We start from the raw sequence: 8799 nt of genomic DNA on the forward strand, positions 1-8799 counted from the left end.
AAACTAAATCTGAAAACTTAACCAAAATGTTTAAATATTCTCTGCTTGCTCAACTTCCACTTCATTATAGCTCCTCATGCAGGTGGTGAAAATTACTGAATTTATCCAAAAATTTCAACTTGAATCCATAAAAAGCCAGTTCTTTATTAACTGATAGAGGACCCAAAATGGAATGCTTCCAGTTTAGGTGCTAAAAGGCCATGTAAAATCCCCTTATCAGGGCCTGTGTAACATCTGTATGCTTATTGATTTACAAGTGTGACAGGGACTTTCTTGTATGTTGTAATTTGTACGATTTGACCTTTGAAGAAGGCCTCTGCTGAAACATGTCAGGTCATATATGGTTCTTTTTTTCTGCATATCTCCCATTGATTATTTCCATAAGGCTTCATTTTGGCCCCTACAAGGTTTTTATATGTTTTTTTAAAATAAAAAATAAAATAAAAATATGTACTTTCTTTTATAATTATTGATATTTTAAAACTTTTGGCCCCTTAGTAGTACTTTAAACTTCCTTTGGAGGTTTTTGTCTGATTAGTTTCCTTCCGTCCTTTTACTGGCTTGACTTCAGTAAAGTCCGGCAGTATATGAAGCTCATCTGTTGATTCCTGCATTTCTACGGGAACTGGATTGGGATTGTTGCTCCAGGTGACGATTGTGGTGAAAATTTCATCCAGTCCCTGCCCCCAGTGCTTGACCAGATCGACATCTATCTTGTGTTCATTAAAAGGACTTTGTCAGAAATCCTGACATTCTCTGTTCTTCAAAGAAAAGTTTATTTGATTTAGTTTACAACTTACATATAGTGAGACCAAAGTGGTGATTATCTCTGAGTGCTACAATACCATACAAAACTTATTCAATCTACTTTTTGCTTACCAGATACAGACCAAGATCTTATTTGAGAAGGTCTAGATTGTGACAATTCAGGAGGAGTTTGTGGCCATAGGATATACAGGTCTTCCACGATGCTTTGTCCTTCAGATGCTTTGTCCTTCACAAGGGATTTGCCAGGATTCCACAGTTTTCCCCAGACTTTAGATCCATACTGGCTCCAGGGAGATATCTTTCTCAACAACTGGTGGTATTGTGTACCGAACTCAAGTGAAAACTGAATTAGGTGTTCCTGCCTGGCTCATTGGAGCCATACAAACAGAGCTTGGGGACTTGAGAACAATGGACAGCAGGATCCAAATCCCTGCTGCCTTGCACCAATCACAGACTCCCTGCTGGTTGAATGATCCAATAATGTGCTTGCGAAGAAACCCAAAGTTGTATATAGTTGGCCCCGTTGGCCTAGTTCCCCAGTCTTTGTAGTGCAGCCACCTACCATGCTGTATCTAATAAAGAGCTGATTATCACTACCACTTTGCCTTTTCAATGCATCGAACCCACTATATTATAGGTGGAAACTTATCCTTAACTGTGTGATTCTGAAATAAAATCCATTCCTTTGGGGTTTAGCAAAAGAACATAAGTGAAGCTATGTTGGATCAGACCTGTGGCCCATCCATTCCAGCAGTCTTACCAATTTCCCACTCACCTTGTTTCTGTCTGATTGCTTCTTTTCCCTGCAGGGCTGCTGCTGGATTTTGCACAAGCTGCCCCAAGCCAGTGAGTTGCCTGCCCCTTTTCAAGTTCCCTCCATGGCAGACAGAAACTGATTTTCAGAGGATGCTGCCTGCTGTGGAGGGAACTTGAAATAAGATGGACCAACTTGGAGGGAACATGGAGGGAACTTGAAGTGAGATGGTCCAGGGCAATTTGTGCAAAATCCAGCAGCAGCCCGCAAAGAATAGGAGAGTGAAAGCAGCGTACGTTTAGTGGGAAATCGGTCTCTGTGTCACACAGTGGCCAAAAAACCTCAGGTGCCATCAGGAGGTCCACCAATGGGGCCAGGACACTAGACACCCTCCCATTGTCTCCCCCCCGCAACACTGAAGAATAAAGAGCACCACTGCCCCAGACAGAGAGTTGCATCTATCTATCTATCTATCTATCTATCTATCTATCTATCTATCTATCTATCTATCTATCTATCTATCTATCTATCTATCATCTATCTATCATCTATCTATCTATCTATCTATCTATCTATCTATCTATCTATCATCTATTTGTGTTGACTTGTATACCGTCCTTTCCTGCGAATGGGCTCAGGCAGATAACAACAAAAGTTAAAACAATTAAAAACTAGAAACTAAAACCATAAGAATACAATACAACAAACAGCATATATGTCAAAGGCGGTAGTTTCCATTGGGCACATTCTATAAATCAGTACAGCTGTAAGCCCAGAGATGTAATAATAAAGTAAAATAGGATTAAGATAAGATAGCACTATGACAGGCAAGGGAGACTAAGCAGATGGAATAAGGACGTCCGCTGCCTCAAGCAAAGGCCTGGGGGAATAGCTCTGTCTTTCAGGCCTTATGGAATGGCAGTAAGTATCTCTCTCGGCTTGACTTCACGAATGAAGATTTAAGAAGGGTGCAGTAGTCCACGTCTGCTGCAGGCTCACTGGTGGCTGACAAGACCAATGTGGGACAGGCAGATCCGGCCACAGTGGCTGCAGGGAAAAGTCTGATTTGGGGTTGGTGCTGTAGCAGTGCGATTCTTTCTCAGTCTCCTTTTGTCCTCAAGACCAGCTATGCGTGAGTTCTCAAAGGAAGATACAGCCTGGTGGATGGTGTGCCTCCATGCTTTGCGATCTGAGGCTAGGTCAGACCACTGGTGATGGTTGATGCGACAGGTGCCAAGGGATTTCTTCAAGGAGTCCTTGTACCTCTTCTTTGGTGCCCCTCTATTTCGATGGCCGGTGGAAAGTTCGCCATACAGAGCAATCTTGGGAAGGCGGTGGTTTTCCATCATAGAAATATGCCCTGCCCAGCGCAGCTGCGTCTTCAACAGCAGTGCCTCGATGCTTGTAACCTCCGCCGGACTTCAGTGTTGGTCACAAAGTCACTCCAGTGGATGTTGAGGATGGTGCGAAGGCAGCGCTGATGAAAGCGCTCAAGGAGTCGCAGGTGATGACGGTATAAAACCCACGATTCGGAGCCGTAGATGAGGGTTGTCATCACAACCACTTTGTAAACATTGATCTTTGTGCCTTTTTTCAGATGCTTGTTGCTCCACACTCTTTTGTGTAGTCGGCCAAATGCACGGTTTGCCTTTGCCAGCCTGTTGTCAATCTCCTTGTCGATCTTGGCATCTGAGGAGATGATGCACCCCAGGTAGCTGAACTGCTGGACTGTCTTCAGAACTGATTCACCCACAGTGATGCAGGGAGGGTGATAATCTTCCTGGGGTGCAGGCTGGTGGAGAACTTCTGTCTTCTTCAGACTAACTTCTAGGCCGAATAGCTTGGCAGCCTCTGCAAAGCAGGACGTCATATGCTGCAGAGCTGATACCGAGTGGGAGACGAGTGCAGCATCATCAGCAAACAGTAGCTCGCGGATAAGTTTTTCCATTGTCTTGGAGTGAGCCTTTAGTCGCCTCAGGTTGAACAGGCTGCCATCGGTGCAATAGCGGATGTAGACACCATCGTCATCTTCTAGATCTACTGCCGCTCTTTGAAGCATCATGCTAAAGAAGATCGTAAAGAGAGTTGGCGTGAGAACGCAGCCTTGCTTTACACCTGTGCCTATTGGGAAGGGCTCCGAGAGGTCATTGCAGTGTCTGACTTGGCCTCGCTGGTCTTCATGTAGCTGGATGATCATGGTGAGGAACCTTGGGGGACATCCTAAACATTCCAAGATTTGCCACAGGCCTTTAATGCTAACGGTATCGAAAGCTTTGGTAAGGTCGACAAAAGTCACATATAGACCCTTGTTTTGTTCCCTGCATTTCTCTTGGAGCTGCCTGAGAACAAATACCATGTCGGTGGTGCTCCTGTTAGCTCTGAAGCCGCACTGGCTCTCTGGGAGGAGTTCTTCTGCAATGGTGGGCACCAGTCTGTTCAGGAGTATTCTGGCAAGGATTTTGCCTGCGATGGAGAGCAGGGTTATCCCCCGGTAGTTGGAGCAGTCTGACTTTTCCCCTTTGTTCTTGTGTAGAGTGATGATGATTGCATCGCGAAAGTCCCGTGGTAGTTTGCCTTGTTCCCAGCAGGTGACAAGTACTTTGTGAAGTGTGCTATGTGGTACTGTGCCCCCATGCTTCCAGATCTCTGGTGGGATTCCATCAACTCCCGCTGCCTTGCCACTTTTCAGTTGCTTGATGGCTTTAACAGTCTCTTCTAGGGTGGGGATCTCATCCAACTCTGTTTTCACTGGTTGAAGTGGGGTGAGGTGGATTGCTGAATCTTGAACTACGCGGTTGGCACTGAAGAGAACCTGAAAATACTCCGACCACCGGTTCAGTATGGATGCCTTGTCTGTGAGGAGCACTTGGCCGTCTGCACTACGCAAGGGACTCTGAGCCTGATATGATGGGCCATATACTGCCTTCAGGGCTTCGTAGAACCCTCTTTAAATCACCAGTGTCTGCACACAGCTGGGTTCTCTCTGCAAGCTTGGTCCACCACTCGTTCTGAATGTCTCGAAGCTTGCGCTGGAGGTTGCTACATGCAGTGCGAAAGATTGCTTTTTTTCCGGGACAGGAGGGCTGAGCAAGATGTGCTTGGTAGGCAGATCTCTTTTTCGCTAGTAATTCTTGGATCTCTTGATTGTTCTCGTCAAACCAGTCCTTGTTCTTCCTTGTGAAGAACCCGAGGACTTCTTCAGAGATAGACAGGATGGTAGTTTTTAGGTGTTCCCAGAGTGCTTCTGGAGAAGGGTCTGTGGGGCAACTGGGGTCCTCAATTCTTGACTGGAGTTTTGCCTGGAAGGCAGCTTTAACTTCGGCTGACTGAAGGCTGCCAACCTGAAGCTTCCTCCGAGGGATATCTCCTCTCCTGGGTGTGGGTTTAAAGTGAAGACGGAGATTGCAGCGTACAAGACGATGATCTGTATGACATTCCGCACTGGGCATTACTCGGGTATGTAAGACATCTCGAAGGTCTCTCTGGCGCACCAGAATGTAGTCGATAAGGTGCCAGTGCTTGGACCGTGGGTGCATCCAGGTTGTCTTCAGGCTGTTCTTCTGCTGAAAGATAGTGTTGGTGATGGTGAGCTGGTGCTCCGTGCAGAATTCTAGCAGGAGGCGCCCGTTATCATTGCAGTTGCCAATGCCGTGTTTGCCAAGTACTCCTTTCCAGGCTTCTGAGTCTTTACCTACCGTGGCATTGAAGTCGCCAAGGATGATCACCTTGTCCTCTATAGGGGTCTTCCATACGAGGTTGCGTAGATCAGCATAGAACTTGTTCTTTTCTGCAGGATCTGCTTGAAGGGTTGGGGCATGCACACCGAAGAGTGTTGCATGTTGCTTGTTTTGAAGTGGGAGGCGCATGGACATGATGCGATCTGAGTGACCTGTTGGCAGGTTTTCGAGTTTGGAGACAATGGAGTTCCTGACCATTAAGCCAACGCCAGAAAGGCGGCTCTCAGCCTTTGACTTACCCGACCAGTAGAGGGTATAGCCAGCACCATGTTCTTGAAGACTACCTTCCTCAGGGAAACGGACCTCACTGAGAGCTGCTATGTCAATATTCAACCTGAGAAGTTCGTGGGCAACTAGAGCAGAGCGTCGTTCAGGGCGACCACTGTCTACTGTGTCAAGCATGGTTCTGATGTTCCAACACACAAGCTTTAGTCTTTGCACACTTTGTGAGGCAGTGTCACGACCCAGACCTGCAGGCAGCGATGGGCAGCTTCTGTTGCCCTGGCAATCGGCCAGGACGCGGGCTGCCGTCTGTAGTGCTTGCAAAGGGAGCTCAAGCGTTATCTTAACAGTCCTAATTGGTCTTCACCATAAATCAGTCCAGCCGAAGGGAGTAGCAAAGCACAGTGTCAGGAATGCAAAGGGTCAATAACCGGGGAAAGCAAGCCGAATATATCCAAAGTACTTAGCCAAGTCGCAGAGTCAAAGCAGGGTCCAGTGTCCAGTCCAAAAGTCAAGCCGGGTCGGGAACAGACAGGTTTGCTCAGCAGGCAAGAGGGTGCAGGGCGCGGTCACGTCCGAGGGTGATCATTTGTTGCCAGCACAGTTTGTACTGAGGCCAGGATTCCAGATATACTGTGCTGGCTAATTAGCTTGTTAGTATTCTGGGCTCAGATCCCTCCTAGCACGCCTGCGTGCCTCTCTACGCCTGTTCCTGAACTCCAGCCGTCTCCTCTCGCGTAGCCGGTCTCCAGGTGGTGGTGATTCAGGAGGGGATGAGCTAGTGCTTGGTGTAGCCTGATCGGCTCCAGGTGGCCCCTGCTGCTGGCTTGCTCCTTCGGGACTTACGTCCGATGTTGGTAAAGGCATCTGCACAGCAGGGGCTGGGTCTGAAGCAGGCACCTGCTCCGAGTCAGCAGGGGCAGGCATGACAGGCAGGTGCATGCCTTTTTTTGTTGTTATTTTTCGACCGCAAGTAAGGATGCCCATTGACCGTGGCTAGCCAACTGGGGTGGGGGAGACGAGCTTTGTTTAGGCCACCTTTTCTAGGCCCCTCTCCGTGTGGAGCAAGCAGTGCTGTCCCTAGATAAGGCTGCTTGGTCGTTCAGGGTGCTGCCAAAAAATGCTTTTGTCTCCGGGTCAGCATCAGGCGACCAATACCCTGAACTGCCTACATGCAGGATCGGGACTGCGGCTTCCAGTGGCATCTTCCACCTGCCGTTTCGCCCCTTGCCCATCGCTGCAGGATTTGGTGTGTTGTGGGTTGTGGATGTGGATATGCCCTTCAGGCCTGCGCAGAGGAATTTTTAGGTGAAGCACAGTGTGCGCGGTACTGGCTCCACCCTTTCACCTTGGGGTCATCTGCCATGGCCCAGTAAGCCGGGATGCCGGCAGCGAGTCCTCCAGGTGGTAGGTGTTACATTAACGAGCTCTATCTGCCTGGGTTTGATGTTAGAGTTTTCCTTCTCTTGGCTGGCGAGGTTGGTGAGCCCAGCCTGCCCATCCGGTTATACCGCCGGACATTCGGTCGCACCATCACATGGCAAACTCTGTGAGAAACGGGGGGGACCAGCGGGAAGGTGTTGCCATGGATGCAGTAATGCAGGAGAGGCCATTGCAGTGACCATCTGCCAGGCATAGCCGGACAGTGACCACGCGGCGTTCACTACACCGGGAAAGGAGAGGCTATGTATTGCGCATACACTTTTCCGGGGGGGGGCAGGATACCCAAGAGGGAGCCCACCCCCTCCCCTCCCAGTAAGTCTATAACTTGTGTCTAATAGCCACTGATGGACCTCTGCTCCGATCCCCTCTTGAAGCAATCCCCTCTTGAAGCTATGCTTGTAGCTGCCACCACCTCAAGTGTAGGTGTGTGGCCTTTTCCCTCCCCTCTTGCCAGGTTTAAAGGGCACTCCGACTGATCAATGGGACATGGGCTCCTGCCAATCAGCTAGAGGGCCCCTTAAATCTGGCAAGAGGGCAGGGAGAGGGGTGGCTGTGGTTGGCGTTAGTCCTTGGGGCAGGGCTTCCCCTGCTGGCCAGCTGGGGACTGGCATCCCTATTTCCTCTTCTTCTCAGAATTGCCACATTAAATTTTACTCTCTGTCTCTCAGCTAGGGATGTAGTTAGGAACCTATCTCTGACTGATTTCTCACTAGGCTTGTTCCAGTCTCTGAGCCCTTTCCCCCCCAGTGCTTCTGTCTGGTTTTATACTACTTGCTACGGGGTGGTGACTTGCCCTGCCTCTTTCCCTCAGCAAGCAGAAACCAGTTTTCAGAGGATCTTGTTTGCCATGGGGAAAAGCTGAGGCAAGTCACAGCCCCATGGCAACTTGTGTGAAATTGGATAGAAGCGCTGGGGGGGAAAGGGGCTCTGAGACCGGAACAAGCCTAGTGAGAAATCGTCACTGTCTCTCCTCCTTCCTATCATGTATATTTGCTTGTAAATAAACAACTGTCTACTCTTTAATCAGGTTGTGCACCATTGTTTTATTTTTCTCCTGTTGCCACTTATGACTTGTGGCGGGAGAAACTCACCCCACTGGGGAACTTACAACTCCATTTCCAGATTCAACCGTCAAAGTGGTACCCAACAAAGGGACCTTTGACTCTTGAAAGCTTAAACCACAAAGATCTCTTTGGTCTTTAAGTACTGAACTCTGACCTAGCCTGCAGATTAGGACAAATCACTTTGCACCACCCCCAGATGCCATTTTGGTTTCTCTTGGTCAGCTTCACACAGGCCCATGTTCAGGATCTGGCAACCTAAGTCTGACCCTGAGTCTGTCTGCCGCACAGAGGAGCACAAACATATCTGTCCCTGATTGAGGCGCAAATATAGCCCTGCGCTCTGAGGTGTGATCATCGTTCTCCTCTGAAATTAGCAAAATCATAGTAATTCTTATTGAGCCCCTGATGTTTTCTGTCTCCCAATATCAAAATAAATAACATCCAGATCAGAACAAAACATGTTTGTATTAAGCATGTCATATAGACTGGGTGTTTCCAAGGAGATTGGGATAGACAATGAGCACACTCACTTCATTTGCTTTCTCCCTATCTGAAATTCCACACAGTCGATTGTGATTCAGGCTCTATGCAGTAATTTGTTTGCTGATCTAGGGGGAAAGACTTCATGAAACTGGTACTGATGTGGCTGCTGTTCCTCTCTTGGCTTTTGCCTCCCGCTGAGCATGGGACACTGAGGAGCAAGTGTCTCTTGACCAGACCCTTTGAGCTCCAAGAAGCATATTACAGGCCAGGAGAATTCCTTGTTGGTGGGATTTTGCCCTTCTTCAGGACTACAGTTACACACCCATCC

Source organism: Heteronotia binoei, chromosome 2, assembly GCF_032191835.1.
Source record: "Heteronotia binoei isolate CCM8104 ecotype False Entrance Well chromosome 2, APGP_CSIRO_Hbin_v1, whole genome shotgun sequence".
NCBI classification, from domain to species: Eukaryota; Metazoa; Chordata; class Lepidosauria; order Squamata; family Gekkonidae; genus Heteronotia; species Heteronotia binoei.